The following is a 16,607-nucleotide window of genomic DNA, read 5'->3' as shown; positions in this document are numbered from 1 at the left end:
CATCAGACAGTTACACAACTCAAGGAAAGACATCAGAAGATGCATTTCGTCAGTAGACGTCAGTGTCTAAATTTATTCATTTAAACGACAAACTTGAGCCACTGTAACCGAGACACAATTTCAAAGCTAATCAGCAGAACTATAAATATTACTCCCACAACTTATTCATCTGTTTAAAAAATAGAAAAGCACTTCATAACTCTTAGTTTAGAATAACCAACTAAGCGAATTAGAGATAATGTAGTAGACGTGAGAAACAGGCTATAGAAGCAGTTTTTAAATCTAAATTCATTTATATTTTCAATCACAAATGTCCACGACTAGATCTAAATCTAGACACGAGGCTGCACTGAATAACATCTCTCCCTCTTTTTTGTTTTTTTTTGCATTTTCTCAGCTCTTTTCACACATTTCCCTGTTTGACATTCTGTCTGTTTGCATGAGAAAGAATTACAAAACTCATGAATAAGTTATGAACAAAACGCCTTTAAATGCGAGGCACGCTCAATGCATTTCACAAGAAAGTGCACAGCGCGTGACAAATGATTATTTTCTGACTTTTTGTGCTTAAAACGAAACTGACGTTTCTGTCAAACAACACGCCGACTACTTCGACGAAGTGTATTCGAGTCTCTTCTCGTGCCAGAGGACTGTCTGATTAGTCAATAAAAACACAAAGTTTGTCCTTTAACGGATAATCGTCACGCTGAAACCTTGACGACAGAAACACATCTTGAAAACGGAGTTTAATGAAACAGTGCTGGTTGGAAAAGAACACGTCCAAGGCCCCGAGTCACTCGAGAAAAGGTCATTTTTCTCTTTCCTCTTTGCACCTTTTTGTCAAAGAGGTAGCAGACGACGTGTTTTATGTGTTACATCTCAGCCTGCTGTCAGTGATGGGCAGATAGCACAGATGCCACATATGGTTGGATGTGCGTTCATGCTTGGAATGACTCAGACCAGCTTCAATTTCACACAGTGTCTGGTTTCTCTGTCGCAGCCTCCCTGTCTCCTCTCACCGTTCGTTTCTTTTTTCCTCCTCGGCCCCTCGGAAGGATAAATTACAAATGATAAAAGTGTGTTTTGCAGCCGATCTCCCTAACACAATGCTGACGCCTCCAGTAATGAGGTCATTATTATGCATATCGCAGATATCAAGAGGAATGAGCTTAAGAGCTTACACATTTAATTGATTAAGACAAGCAGGCAGCCATGTTATTTGTAACAAAGACAGCTGGGGTTTTATTTTTCGAAGGTCATGATTTCTGAACAACATATCTAACAAGTTCTAATAAAATATTGCTCTCTTTTGGCTGGATAACTAAACGAGTGTCATACTGAGGTTATTTCCTGATGAGAAACCATCTGTTTGGTTTTTATAACGGCCAGCCTTTCTGGGCAGCTGTGATTGACACCAATCAGTGTCTTTATAGCACATAGCTGTGATTATGAAGGTTGGTGGTTTAAAATCTAAACTAGTGTAATAATCCTTAAAATTCAATAAAAATTCAAACCTCTGGTGTTTAACATCTTTCATGATGGCCATCATTCTCCCCCTGAAGGAAGGGAGCATGTAATCGACTGTTTGTTAGGAGTCCACAAATTTCAAGATGTACTTTTCAAATTTTGTGTGATGGTGGAGACCAGTAACAGTTCGAGCTGACTGGATAAAGGCCACGTCAAGTGTGAAAAGCAGTAAAAACTTTATATTAGCCACATTTTTCAATGGATTGTCTTCAAGCTTGACCTTGGGTTAGGTTAGCATTTGGCCTTCTTTGTTAAATGGACTGAGGCACTCAGATAGCTTTATACAACATGCCACATTCACTATTTTCTATGCATTTAAGTGCTTGCACACTCCGATGGATGCATCGGAAAGCAACTTGGGGTTAGTATCGTGCATATTTGGCAGACTGGAGGAGCCAGGAATCAAACCACCAGCCTTGAAATCAGCAGAGTACCTGCTCTACCTCCTGAGCTACAGCCAGCCCCACTGTTAGTGCTCAAGGTCAAAGTTAATCTTGGGAAGCTCAGGAGGTAGAGCAGGTCACCTACTGATCGGAAGGTTGGTGGTTTGATCCCCAGCTCCTCCAGTCTGCATGCCAAGTATCCTCGGGCAAGGTACTAACCCCAAGTTGCTCTCTGATGTGTCCATCGGAGTATGAATGTGTGTGAATGTTGTTAGAAAAAGCACTTTAGTGTTTAGTGTCAGTGCTTGTGAGAATGGGTGTGATTGGGTGAATGTGGCATGTTGTATACAGCGCTTTGAGCACTCCAGGAGAGTAGAAAAGCGCTATATAAGAATCAGTCCATTTACCAAAACAAAGTCAAGAATCAATACTGAGTAGTACATTATGGAGAGAGCATGAATATATCTTAAAATCTCAGTTTTTACAGCCTGTAGAACCAAAGATGTCATCCAGTTCTGCTCTAATCATATGGGTAATATAAGATAATAACATACGTCATGCATGAAGGCCATAGGTCAAAGGTCAAACATAAGCATGTTGTATTAAAAGCAGGCTGACATTAGCGTGTGGTAATAAAAATGACATAAAACATGAAAGTTTTAATATAACTCTTGCCCTCCTTTGGGAACTGCTCTCTGAGTGCTTTTGTTTTTGTTTGAGTTTTCTTCTTTTTTTTAATACAGTATTCATGAATATCTGAATTAATTTTGGGAGCTTTGTATTTGAGAGCTGGACGCTCAAGACTTAAACTCGAGAGTTTAATTTGAGCTTAATGAGACTGGTTTACTTGAGACTAAAATCTGAACACAAGACTGTGATCGTGTCGTGTTTTTAACAGATTAAAAACAAGTAACCGTAAATAAGCAAGAGCGACGTCCTTAGAGCTTTGAGGCTTTTATGTTTAAAGATTTACCTGCAGCTGTTTCTACACAGTATTAATAGAGATCTGAAAGCTAAGACAGATGTAAGTGCAAATGACATCAGAACTTTCTCAGGGACTTATATGAATAGAATATGAATTGTCTTCAAGTTTGACTTGTTTGTAAGTGATTATATCGATTTATTTATATAGAAATAATGAAAGAAATTGTTGGACTGAAGAGTTATTTTGTGAACCTGCAACTGAAAACTTAGCTGGACTTGGATATCTTGTTCACGACAACATGGCGCTAAACCAACTAGTGTGTTGTGCATTTAGACTAAACAGCCGTTGTACAGCTGTTTGCACAATGAAGGTGCGAAAGTAAAGAAAACAATATACAAGAAAAGAAGAAGATAAACAATATAAGAACACTGTGTGCAGTGTATACAGGATGTTTGGGTTACAGGAAGCGTTGTGGGGGTGTGTACAAGGACATCGTAATATAATATAATAAATGATAAATAAGGGTGGAAGTGCTGTAGTTGTTAAGGATAAATTAAGGGATGAAATTGCACATCTGCCGAAATATTGCACAGGAACAAAATATTGCAGGAAATGGCAGCAAAATAATAAATAGCAAACAAATGCTGATGTCATTCGTTTCACACCTGTAGTTGATGTATCAGTTGATCAGTTTGCAAACTTGTAGCCTTCTTCTGTTTCTTTCTTTTCTCTTTTCTTTTTGTACACAGAGAAAATTCTAACATTCATATTAATACGTGTTCGCACTTTGTGGACTCTGCGTGTTTCTGGTATTCTGCTACATCCCAGAATGCCATGGGAAGCCGTTTAGCTCAAACCTGCTAGTTGAGTTGGCTTGAGGTTGAATTACATTCTCGCCATGAACAAACTGCTCCGGAGTTTGTTTAGAATCAGACGAACCATTAGAGAGCTTTCTTTTCAGTTATCTCCAGCCTGAGTGTAGAAGTGTGAAACCTTTCCTGGACCACAGTCGGCTACGAATAGCCCCGAGCCTTGGAATAGAGCTGATCTCAGTCTATAAGAAACTGAACCATGATTCTTATCAATTCTAGTGTGAAAACATTTAAATCAATGACAAAAAATGATTTTTCAGTTATTTTTCACAAGAGAGGACTTATGAAAATATGGCAACCAATTGGTGTGAGATCCAGCCAAAGTATCACCTGGACATAAATCAAGACGATATCTTACAATTCGTAGGGCAAGAATTCCTCTGAAACCTTTGCAAAAATGTTTTTTTTTAGTGGACAGGTCTTTCTTTACCTTTCGCTTGACTGATTGGAAATTCAGGACACTGCCAGTGTGGTCTAACCTCGTGGCCTCTGGTCCCATCCCACTACTTTTCCCCACTGAGATCATTTGAGAGCTGCCACTCCACACAGCAGCAATAACCTCCTCCAGAGGTTCATCACCTCACCTCGCCACAAAACCTTCAATCAACAAGAGACCGACCTTAGAGCAGTCTCTGTTTTTACTGGGCTGACAACTCAATTAAATGCTCGCGCCGGGACTTTAACAGAAAGCGCGGTCTGTCGCTGAGGTCATTTGGACACCTTTTGTCACATACGGTGGCCGGAGTTGCTCGGCTACAAACGCTTGTACCGTCCGATAATGTAGTCTTCAGTTAACCGCTCCGTGATCTTTGTGCTTCATAAATCAACACGCCGTCATTTTGATTTTGGTGTCACAAATCTGCACGTTTAGATAGAGCGCATCATCATCGCATGCTTCTGACTTACTGCTGTAATTCGGGCCAGTTTGCTCCTCTGTTGCATTTCTCAGTTGAAATAAAGAGTTCTACAACTTGTATCACTATACTGTGCATAAACATAGAAAAATAGAACAGCAGTCTAAATTTAAGAAGTGGACTGTTTCTCCTGTACAGTTGTTTCATATGCACACCGTCCTCCAACTAAACTCGTGTTCCCGAAACCTCATAAAAGAAAGAAAAAGTCTACATTGGACGGTATGTGGGCCACACAAACTCTCTGTTTGGGTTAGGCAAGGAAACCCTCAGTGTGGCCTAACACATACACAAATTTAAAGTGTACCTTTCTATCTAAAGGTGAAAAACCAGTGTGAATTTTACATACACTTTGCGTGTCATCTAAAATAGATCATAATAACAGCTTGCACAACCAGCCGGTGGGCTTTTACTTACACGGAGCGTTTGATGTTGGTATAAAAGTTCTGTGATCAACAGGAACCTAAAGGTTTGATTCACTAAAGATAAATCTTTCATCTCAGAGTGAAGCCTTTGTGTTATTAAAACTTCAAAAATGCAGAAAAGCTGCTGTGGGATCTGTGGTGACACTTACCTCCAGTTTGACACCATAAATATGGTATCACCTGAGACCTGATGCTGTGCAGGTTTAAAATGTAAGCAGAACACTGAGTATTCGGGATTTAGTGCTTTTTCTTCCTGGAAAAAATAACCTTAAAGAGCAGCCAGCATGAGCATAAGAGAATAATTAAACTTTTCTCAAGTTTTAAAAGACAAACTGCGATTGTTTCCACTGGTCGTTCCTTAGTTAAGAGCATCCTCGTCTGTTGTTTGCCTGTGAATGCTGGGGTTAGACAATCTGTACATAATCCTGATGTCAGTCTTTCTGAATGCTGACAGGCTTGGCTGCTGTGCACAGATGGTGTTTCCTCTCTGACACCATCAGGGATCCTTGTTGGCATGAAAAATGGCTTTGTTTGCGAGAGTTTCACAACAGCTACAAACACATTCACCTTCAAATTCAGTCCAAAACATTAAAGCAACAGTAAATATATTAAACACTATAAAATTGAACTTCCTGTTGCTTAAAATCTCTATAAACAGTTTGGCAGCTGTTTTAAAATTAAATGCCAGATAAAGGCAACTTCATATGAATTACAAAACATGATATCTTATGATGTATAACCATTCATTTAACTAAAATGAAGCCAAAATACAAAAACAGTCCCGTCAACAACTACAAAGACCATCAGTGTGTTTATAGGAGTTATAAGGGTAAGTAACAGAGAGGATAATCACACGCACTCTTAACTGATCACTAAGTTTTAGCATTAGCGCTATAAAAGCAGAAGTGTTGACAGTTTGCTGTCCTGAGGCATTCAAGTGTGTAATCACAAGACCAAGGAGGAAAGGCATTAGCAAGGATCTTAAAAAAAGACAGAAAATGATCAGAAAATGATCAGTCTGGGAAGAATCTTAAGGCCATCAGCTACTCTGAGAAAGTGGAAAACAAAAGCTGCCAGCCTTCTCAGGACGCTCCAGTAAATTCACCCCACCGTCAAACGGTGCTGTGCTCAGTTAGCATGTTAAATGTTACAGTTCACAACAGTCTTCTGTCTGAGAAGAACATGGCAGCATGGCTTAGATCTGCAAAGCTGCATCTGAACAAACCACAAAGCCTCAATAATGTCCTTTGAATAGACACGGTCAGCGTAGAGATGAATGGCCACAATGCAAAGCACCAAGTCTGGAAAAAACATTCACCATTTTCGCTTCGTACCGACTGTCAGCAGAGTGGAGGAGGGCGGATTTTTGGGTTGTTTTTTTTTTTTGCACAAACAGGAATTTGGCACCTTGTAGTTACCAAGTTTACCATGAAATCCTCTGTGTACCAAAACATTCTAGAGTCAGACGTGAGGCCATCTGTCCAACAGCAAAATCTTGGACCAGTTTGGGTCATATAAGAGGGCAATGAGTTTGTGGTACTGTGGTGGCACCATGAGAGAGCTGTGCATGAATGAATGCTGCAGATTTCAATGAACTGAAAGGATGCAGTAAAGAGCTGTGTGCTAACATTCCTCCACAACAAGTGAGAAACTGATAAAGTCTCAAAATCACTACCAGCATTGATAATAATATATCAATTTCAAACAGCACAAAATTATTGCTGCTAAAACTGGTTCTACAAGCTAATGTGTGTTTCACACATTGAACCAAATGATGCTTTCTTATGTCCTGAGCAGAGTAATCCGATTACTTTTTTCAAGTAACGAGTAAAGTAAGGGATTACTATTGCAAAAACAGTAATTCGATTACCGTTACTTTCCCGTAGGAACGCTGCGTTACTGCGTTACTAAAACCGTGATTTTTTTATGAGTATGTCTCATGACAGTGACGTAAGCGAGTGCGACGTTCGTGACAACAGCTGTGTGCAGATCAACAATGGATCATATATCGAGTGCAGAAAGAGTATGAGCGTGCAGCGTTTAAAGCGTGGAAGTACTGACCTTACTTTGAGTTTGATTCCATAAAAAGTGACAAAAACATTAGTGTCCGTTGTGCGTGGGAAGAAAACTTCTTTTTACAGCGAAAAAAACCCTAAACTTCCAAACAAGCACCGAGTAGCTACGACGTAATGGGAAACTCACAGAGAAACTCGCGGATTCTTCCACTGACCGCTGCACACCTGCACCAGGGTAAACCTCCGCCTACCCCACTCCTGCTTTACAGGTGAAAATAGAGCAACAGGACCAACAGGTCTTTGACTTTATTTATTTTCTGCTGTGTTTTACTTGCATCTATTTGAAAGACTGAGTGTAAACACAAAAACTATTTTATTTTATGTGCTGGAATGTGCAGAAAATAGGTTTAAATGTTAAACTAATTTCTTCCAGTCAGAGAATGTTGCAGATAATAAAATTTTTGTTTGATGCATAAAGTTAAAAGATTGAAACTAATAAAACAAGTTTTAAAAAGAGACTTTTCCATTTGATTACATTTTGTATGATGGGTTATGCAGAAAAAGTAGAATTGGGCTGAAAGATCTATCACTTTATCACCTATTCAGGTTGTAAATCGTGTTTTTAAAAAGTAACTAAGTAACTAAGTAATTAATTACTTTTGAAAATAAGTAATCAGTAAAGTAACGGGATTACTTTTTGGGGGAAGTACTCAGTAATTAGTTACTGATTACTTTTTTCAAGTAACTTGACCAACACTGTTACTGAGACATGAAACTTGACAGAGGGTCTACTTTTTTGTGCGAGTGCAGCATGATTGCTTCCAGTGTCCATGTGAGGACACAACGTGACACCAAGTGACGCAAACAGAGACTAATGTGTCTGTTTAAATATTTTAACTCAATCTCCTTTCTGGGTTTTCACTGTTTGGGTTTTTAAATTTAAGTGTTACTATTTTAAAGCAAGGCTGCTTCCCAGCATGACAATCAAGATAACGACTTTGGATTCTGATGATTATTAGCAGAGTTTGTTTTTCCAGCGTTGAACAGGTTGTTGTTGCCAAAGACAGTTCGGGATCATTTTTTCTTATTATTTTTATTACCAGAAAGTCTTTGTCATTTCCTGCTGTTGCTTGTAAATCATGTCCATCCAGGTTACAAGCCAACAGTGGACCTGTGGTATTTGTATATGTGTATACATCCTACTTGTGGTATTTTGTCAGGCTAATAACTTTTTCAGTAATATAGTAAATTACATATTGAAAAAGGAGCACTATAATGCATGTGTTTTGATTCCCACAGCCTCAGTGTAATTATTTTCTTCCCCAGGTATATTACAAAGAGCTCTCTGCGGAGAGTGATGAAGGTTTTATGTGACCAGCAGCTACATGTGCGGCGCTTGCACTCGATCATCAGAAATGTTCTGTGAATTAATGTGCAGGTGATTTTTATGTTGGGCACATTGATCTGTTTTCTTTTCAGCAGAAGTGAACCACACACTAAGCACGTCATGAGAAAATAATAAAGCTAATATCGGTGGCGATGTTAGGAGGATGACACTGGCTTCTCTCTCAGCCTGAACTCTGGCGGTATGGCAGCAGATACTTGGGTCTCGCTTGCCAGATGGCAGAAGGGTGAACAGGCTGTGGCTCGGGTGGGTATTAACTTCTAGTATCCTTTGGGCTCTTCCTCACCTCTGCGATTTATCAGCGTTAAGACTCTGCTGCATCAGTGCTTGGCTCAGACAGGACATATGATTGTAATTCACTGCATAAATCAGTCATCAGCTGCAGGTTTCTAATTGTTCCTCGCGTCCCTTCAAAGTAAGACAAAAACACAAGTGAGGGAACTGTGGAGCAGGAGATTTTACACAGTGGTGCTGATGCTGTGAAGATGAAGCTGCCAATTTACTAGTTAAACTATGTTTCTGCTCTCGCCGATGGTCACAGGCTGTGGTTAGTGACCTAAAAAATTACATTGTGGAAATTAGTTTCTTCCGAAGGATGTTTGGGCTTACCCTCAAAGACCTTCAAAGGATGAGGAGGCTCAGTGATTTAGGAAAGGCTGAGAGGAGAGCAGCTCCTCCTCGGCATCAAACGCACTGAGATGAAGTGATTTGAGGTTCTTGATCCCTCCAGGTGAGGCTGGTGTTGTGTAGCTTGGGAACTCCTGAAAGAGTTGGAGGCAATGGTTGGAGAGACGGCTTCTCCACTTAGGCAAAAGCCTGATAAGCAGAAGATGGATGGATGTGCAGCCACAACAGAAAACCTGGCAAAATATATATTTATGATCCTAGTAACACCCCCTCAGGACCTACACAATCTACCTTCTCGTATTAACTACAAATGCATCTTTGATTATCACCATAAGGCCACTCTATAACCGCGTTTAATGATAGAATTTATTGTATCTCATTTAAAAATCCAAAATCTGCATTAAATTATTTTTAAAAGTGCTACTTTTATGAGTATTAACAAACGTAATATTCAAATAACATTAAAAGATATAGAAATATAGGGATAAGGCTGGTCAATCCAAGACTAGCTCACTTCAAAAACACGAGAGACATTCAGTCACTGCACTAAAAATGACGAATACTAAACGCACGTAAAAGCCAAGCATGCAAATAAGAAGCAAGACAAACTGAAAGCCACTTATGATAATGCGCTTGAGATTTAAAGTAACTGCACCCACCTTTAGGAGGATTCGCTGTAATCCAATCCAACACTTAAGGTAAAATCCTTCCTGGAATAAATTAATTTATTACTATTTATCAAAGACTTCAATAAAAACATGCAGATGTACAATAAAAGTGTAAAAACATCAGGATTCTGTGAAATTGCATTGTTACTGCTGCTTTCTGGTTTCACCTCACAACAGTTTGTCTGTGAAGGTTCTCAGTCATCCAGGTCATTGTAGTCTAAGGAGCTTGGAAAGAAAAGCGTCTGGACTTCTTTAAGTTACTTGAAGACGTTTCACCTTCATCCGAGAAGCTTCTTCAGTTCTAAGGTTAAATGGTGGAGAGTCCCAGATTTAAACCTAGTGGGAGTTTCCCCCCACAGAGGGACAAAAGGACCCCCTGATGATCCTCTAATCACCCGAGTCAAGGTGTGAAACTGGGTGTAGGTCCCAATCAGCCAGGGTTTCGGGTGAGCTCGTTGTGAAACCCTGGCCCCACCCTATCAGGGCCCAGGATGTGAGTGGGCGTTAAGGCGTCTGGGGAGGGATCTCAAAACTGGATTATAGATGGCAGAAAGTTGGTGTCGTAAACCACCGCCTCTGTTCAAAGATGGTCGCTCACAGTGGACATAGATGGCTTCTTTCACTCCTCTTTTTTTAGTGAGTGATGTTTTATTGATTAGCATTCAAATATCTCAGTGAAGACAGAACAAAGATTTACCACAAAGCAAGAAAGCACGAGACAAGGCTAATCAAAAGGTATTGGCTGAAGCATTTGCTTATTACGCCAACCCTTTTAACAAAAGATCTTTTTGCATGCAGCTCCTGTACACAGGGCTCGAAGCAAATAATAAAACAAAGCAAAAACAAACAAACAAACAAGAAAAAAAAAACTTTCCACCTTAGATAAGTAACTACATCAAAGCAAAAGAATCGAGAGTTGGTTTTTTGTTGTTGTTTTTTTTGCTCTTTTCATTCTTGATTTATATATTTTTCTAATACTCTATTTTTAAACATATCTTTAAACAAGGAAAATGAACTACACCTTTTTAAATCACTGTCATAACTATTCCACAGGTTAACTCCTCTAACAGAAACACATCTCTGCTTTATATTTGTCCTTATCTTGTTTTTTTTAAAGAAATCTGTTCCCCTTAAGTCATATTGACTCTCTCTGACTTTGAACAGCTTCTGAGTCCTGCGGCAAAGCAAGTTATTTTGTGCTTTATACATTATCTGTGCCATTTTATATTCAACTAAATCATAAAATTTCAGGGTATTCAGATTAATAAACAAAAGGTTAGTTGGTTCTATATAGTTTGATTGGTTTATAATTCTTATAGCTCTTTTTTGTAACTTGAAAATAGGAAGAGTGTTCGTTTTATATGCATTACCCCATATCTCCAGACAGTAAGTCTTTCAAACCATCTGTCCTCTCTGTCCAAAATGTGAACATTGGCATCCTCGAAAGAGTGACCTTTGACCTTAAGTTGCAGATGGACTGCTGAGTCTTGACTCAGGAACTCGCATGATAAGGTGGGGCCAGGTTTCACAATGAACTCACCCGAAACTCTGGCTGATTGGGACCCACACCCAGTTTCACACCTTGATTCAGGCGATTAGAGGATCATCAGGGGGTCCTTTTGTCCCTCTGTGGGGGGAAACTCCCACTAGGTTTAAATCTGGGACTCTCCACCATTTGACCTTAGAACTGAAGAAGCTTCTCAGATGAGAGGTGAAACGTCTTTAAGCAACTTAAAGAAGTCCAGACGCTTTTCTTTGCAAGCTCCTTACAACAGTTTGTTTCACCAGCAGTATTAATCATGCAGTCTTTAAACAAAGGTACACCTCCACAAACACCCCGAGCCCGTATCCACTGGAGCTGGTGACCTTTCTGTGGGGTTTGCCACAAACAAGGCAGCCTTCACCTGTTTAGACCCGAGAGATGTTTTCAGTGGAAGACGAAGTTCCAGATTTGGTCAACAGATATTTAAGACTGACGGTTTAACATCCTCCATGTTCCTGCCGCTTAGAGCTGGATGGATCTACATGTTCATGACTTTATCTCACATTCATCACTTAATATTCGCAGAAAACTAAACAAAATCTCTCTAAAGGCATCACCCTGCACTAAATCTTCTTCATATTTCTCGTGTTGACTCTTCAGAGGCTTAACAAGACACCGTGTCATTAATACGAAATGAGATGTATTCACTGAACACAGATCTTCAGTATAAAACTACGTCGAGACAGTGCAGACAGTCCTGAAACACTCCTCCATTAATTCTTTAAAAGCTTCCTTTTGATAAAACGCACATGAACATTTAATAAAACTGCGTACTCCATGTATCACACGCAGTGAGATCAGTTCCTTTCTTCCTACTAAACCTCTCAGTCGTACAGCAGCCTCTTTAAATATTCACAAAATATCATCTTCCTGCCCCAAGATGTACATTTTCATCAAAAACTGTGACTAAATATAAATAAATATTCTACATTTCTAATATTTGTCGTGATCCACCGAGGCTCAGGAAAATGATATTAACTGAGCAGTCAGCGGGGATATGAAAAGTCGCATCTTTGACGAGTTCATTAGATTTCAGAGAAATGCAACGGAGGAAAACGCTGATAAAGAGCTGCTGTATGTGCAGCTAACAAAACAAAATGGGCACGGAGTGATTAAAACACATCTGAAGAGGGATTAGAGAGGTTAACAAATGCTTTATTGGCTCTTACAAGATCAATGAAACACTTCGTTTTGTGTCGGAGACTCACGACAGGAAAAATGTCCTCCAGGTGTTAATATAACCGTCTTTCTCTCACATCAAACCTTTGCAGTCGCTCTTCGTTTCTACTCGGTTTACCGATGGCTTTGATGTCCCTTTGTGATGATTTAACTTAATTGTGATGATTCACTAACTGGCAGCTTACACGAGCAGCTATTGTGGCAATTGAAATGTCACCGGGAGAGAAAAAGCTTAAGAATACAGACGTAGATCAGAGAGAGAGATCGGAGCGGAAGTGAAATTCACCCCGAGAGGCGGCATATTTAATGCTTGACCTCATTATGGAGATCGAGCAGAGAGGTGCGTCTCTGCTTTATTGGCCTTTGCACTGACGATGTTCATTTCAGAAAATTACACGATTTTTGGCTGGAATCGGTGGCCTACTTTCTGCTATGATAAGCACTCTGTCGAGATCAGACACTGAATTAATAACAACCGCGCTTATTATATTGCTCTGCAATCCTCCGCTTCCTGCTATATTAAATCTCTTTTTTTTTGGTCGTATTATTTTCTGGGTTTATTTCACAATGTAGCCTTAACACAAAGGCATTGTTCAAAACACTGTAAGTCGTTCTCTAATGCACTTAATCCACCTGAGAATTTCAGGAAATGAGTCTAAAAAGTGACGGGTATTAGCTAAATATTCTCCTCTGTGCTACAGTAGCAAGAGTAAATTAGCTCTTTAAGCTTTTTAATTTGAACATGTGTTTTGTTAAAGATGCTGAATCTGCAATATGATGATTTATAGGTTTGGTCCTTAAAGACTAAATGTGCTTTATCAGCGGACAAAACAAAACAAAAGTGTGCAAAATATTTTGCTTTTTTTTTGGCTTTGTGTCACATACTTTGCCACAAGTCATTCCTACACTGTGCAGGTAAAACCACTTGGTGCATTGTTGCTTGAGAAGGAGCCACACAAGGAGAGCAAGAACATAAATAGCAAAAATATCCGTGAAAGGTTACAAACAAAAGTTAACTGGGAGAAAAATTGTTTCCCTTCAAAACATAATTGAGAAGGGAGAGCAGTTGTAAGGGAAGGTCGTTTCTTAGAAGCTGCACTAACACGACAAAACAGGACTTCAATTGATCGCTGATGGCAACACGAACCACAGCGACCTTTGATTATATGGTTACAGATCAGGACGGGCATTATATTACATGCCTTAAGTTAAGTGTGCGCAGTTCTCGTGCTTATTTAGATGTTACAATGATTAAAATTCACTTCTTAAATTACCAAACGGTTGTTTTCTGATTATGATTAAAGCATATCTGCTTAATGAGACACATACAAATGATAACGTGGTTTAATGAGTGAAGCTTATCTCGCTCCACTCACTTCTTTGCACACTAACAAACTGCTGTGAAAACACAGTAATGCACAGTTGTTTGTAAATGCTGTGGAATATTATAAATGCTGATGCCTTTCAGGGAAAACAAATTATCAGCAATCCACTCTGCGTTTTTATAATTGGCTATTCTCCAGTGACACTTTGATTACTGTGGTTTCCATTGTCTGCGTGACTGAGAACGGCGTAAAGATTTCACTGGCAAAGGGCCGTCGTGGCCAAGACTGCTGTAGCTAATAAACTGTTTATGGGGAATACAGTAGCAACACTAAAATAGCAATAATACAGCAAACAAACATGACCGCTGTTTTATTTTTGCATGAAGGAAAATGACATCACAACTGTTATTAATAAAATTTACAGCTTCAATTCTCATTTTAGTGGTTTAATATTGTAGCTGGGAAAAAATGAGTTGATTTATTTAATGCAATAAACTTTACAGTCAAAGAAAAAAAGATAAGTTAAATGTCTTTGCCATCATTTGTGCATCCAGTTCACAGAAAAAGTTTGTCTTGTTTTAATATCCTTTATATGCTTTTATTTTTGTGTGTGCTGCAGGTAAGTCTGGGGCACAAAACCTAAAATAACGAACTCTAAAAAGCTCCACAGAGCTGAAGGGAAGTGCAGGCTTGAGTAATAATCAGGGTTTTAATAGTTTTGCAATTTTCATTAGTTTTTATTTTTATTTAGTTTTGACTTCAGATTTTCAATTTTATATCAGTTTTAATTAGTTTTTACCAATTGTTTGCTAGTTTAGTTTAGTTTTTATTTTTTTGAAAATCCTTAGTTTCAGTTTAGTTTTGATTAGTTTCAGTTATCCTTGGGTATGTTGCTATTCCAGCTACCATACTGCACCCTGGACAGGTCGCCTGTCTGTCGCAGGGCTAACACGCAGAGACAGACAACTCACATTCCCACCTATGGGTTCTTTAAATAAATAAATAAAGGCAGATGAACAACCATTGATACCAGGCAACTATAAAATGTATATCTTGGCCCCAATGAGACTATTAACTCTCGCAGCACCGGGTGTTCGTAATTTTGGTTCAAGTGAATTGATAAACTTTTTGAAGGTAATTGACTCACACAGTTGTGTAGATATCCCCGTCCTGTTGTCTCGGGATGCATCACGCTGCCTTGCCTGGGGTTAGCTTCTGTTTTCTGGGGATGAGGGTTGAGTGTGCTCCCTTAACTTCTCAAGCTAAGCTAGGTTAGCCTTCTTGTGTGAGCTTTTCAAGTGCACTTTAAGGTTTGTGGGATTTTTTTCCCTTTAGAAATGTCCCTCATAATTTGTCTGTTTCCACTACAAGACACTTGCTTTATCCAAAACACAGTCATATTCAAAGTAATCCCTAATTGGACTCTGGCGCTTTCTCCTGACTTTTCCTGACATGATTCTGCGCGTGGACGGAGCAGCAACACAGACGACTCGACTAACGTACTGCCACCTGCTGGCATAATGAGACACAGCAAGAAAAAAATCTGGAAACTAAACTTCATTTTCACCCTTGACTATTGTATGACACGCACACATCAATGAAAACTAAACACATTTTTGCTATAAATTCAGTTAATTTTAGTTAGTTTTGTGAACACTCATTCCAGTTTTAGTTAGTTTTCCTTTTTTTGTTTTTATTTTTATTTCTGTTAACGAAAATGTTTTTTCACTTCTAGTTTTCGTTATTTCGTTAGTTTTCGTTAACGATAATAACCTTGGTAATAATTGAGGATTTGTCATCTGAAAATATTTTAACTAATATTTAATTAATTTAATTTAAATGCTTCTTTTACAGATTGCATGCTCGGCTATTTTTTATTTATTTATTTATTTATTTATTTATTTAGGACAGTGCATGTTAATGAACATAAATGTAAAAAAAAAAATTACATGAATGTAAACATACCAGATTATAGCCAAGGGCTAATTTCCATCTGTTGTCCTTAAGCATAAAAAATAGACATAATAATTCATAAAAATTCATCATTCATTCATCATAAAAACTCCATCACCAAACTTACACATACACACCATTCTGTTCCCAAATAAAACATTAAAACTATACAACTCATACATGATCACACACTCGATTTTGTAGCCATGGCGACTCTTTTTTCGTAACTGCCTTTGCCTGTAGTGTGCAGCACTGGAGGAGGAGGTTTGATATGACCGCACACAGTGTGATACGGACGCGAGCTTTAAACTCTGCGTGCATGCTAATGCCCCAGCCCGGCTGGAGACGCAGGGTGGCCCCGAGGCGTTCTGTCAGTCTGTCAGCTGACAAGCTGGATTCTTATGAAGCTGAAGGACTTAGGAGTAAAAACAAAAGTGGGGAGGTGAGCGTGGGTCCCTTAACACCACTGCAGAAAATAAAGGTTTTACGGTCAGATAGTTTTAGGTTGTTTGTGGCTGGATTTACCCGGCAGTGCAGGGAAAATCCAGGGTGAATTACTGAGCAAGACGCTGTCCTCTGCAGAGAGTCTGGCTGGCTGAAAATGTGAAAAAATACCTCTGGGTTTAATGGAAGTGGAATGAACTAGACTTTTTTTTTTTAAAGAGCCACAGACATTTGATTTAATACAATTGCAAATCTAACATTTGATTTCTAGACATGTGTATAAACGACAGGTTTATCAGAAATATGACTGATCCTAGATTTCACTCAGTGTGACAGTACCTCTGTAAACTTTCAGTAAAAACATATAAAAAGATGCTAGTGATGGACGTTTTGGAGAAATTATTT

General features: G+C 39.0%; 1 protein-coding gene across 3 annotated transcripts in view; it reads left to right on the top strand.

Annotated features, from left to right (window-relative positions):
* The window catches only part of shisa6a (shisa family member 6a), a 121,478-nt gene that overhangs the window by 45,949 nt on the left and 58,922 nt on the right, over nucleotides 1-16,607 (top strand). The window lies entirely within an intron of this gene.

This window comes from Neolamprologus multifasciatus, chromosome 4 (genome assembly GCF_963576455.1).
Source record: "Neolamprologus multifasciatus chromosome 4, fNeoMul1.2, whole genome shotgun sequence".
Classification (NCBI taxonomy): domain Eukaryota; kingdom Metazoa; phylum Chordata; class Actinopteri; order Cichliformes; family Cichlidae; genus Neolamprologus; species Neolamprologus multifasciatus.
This window is presented reverse-complemented; position numbering and strand designations above follow the sequence as displayed.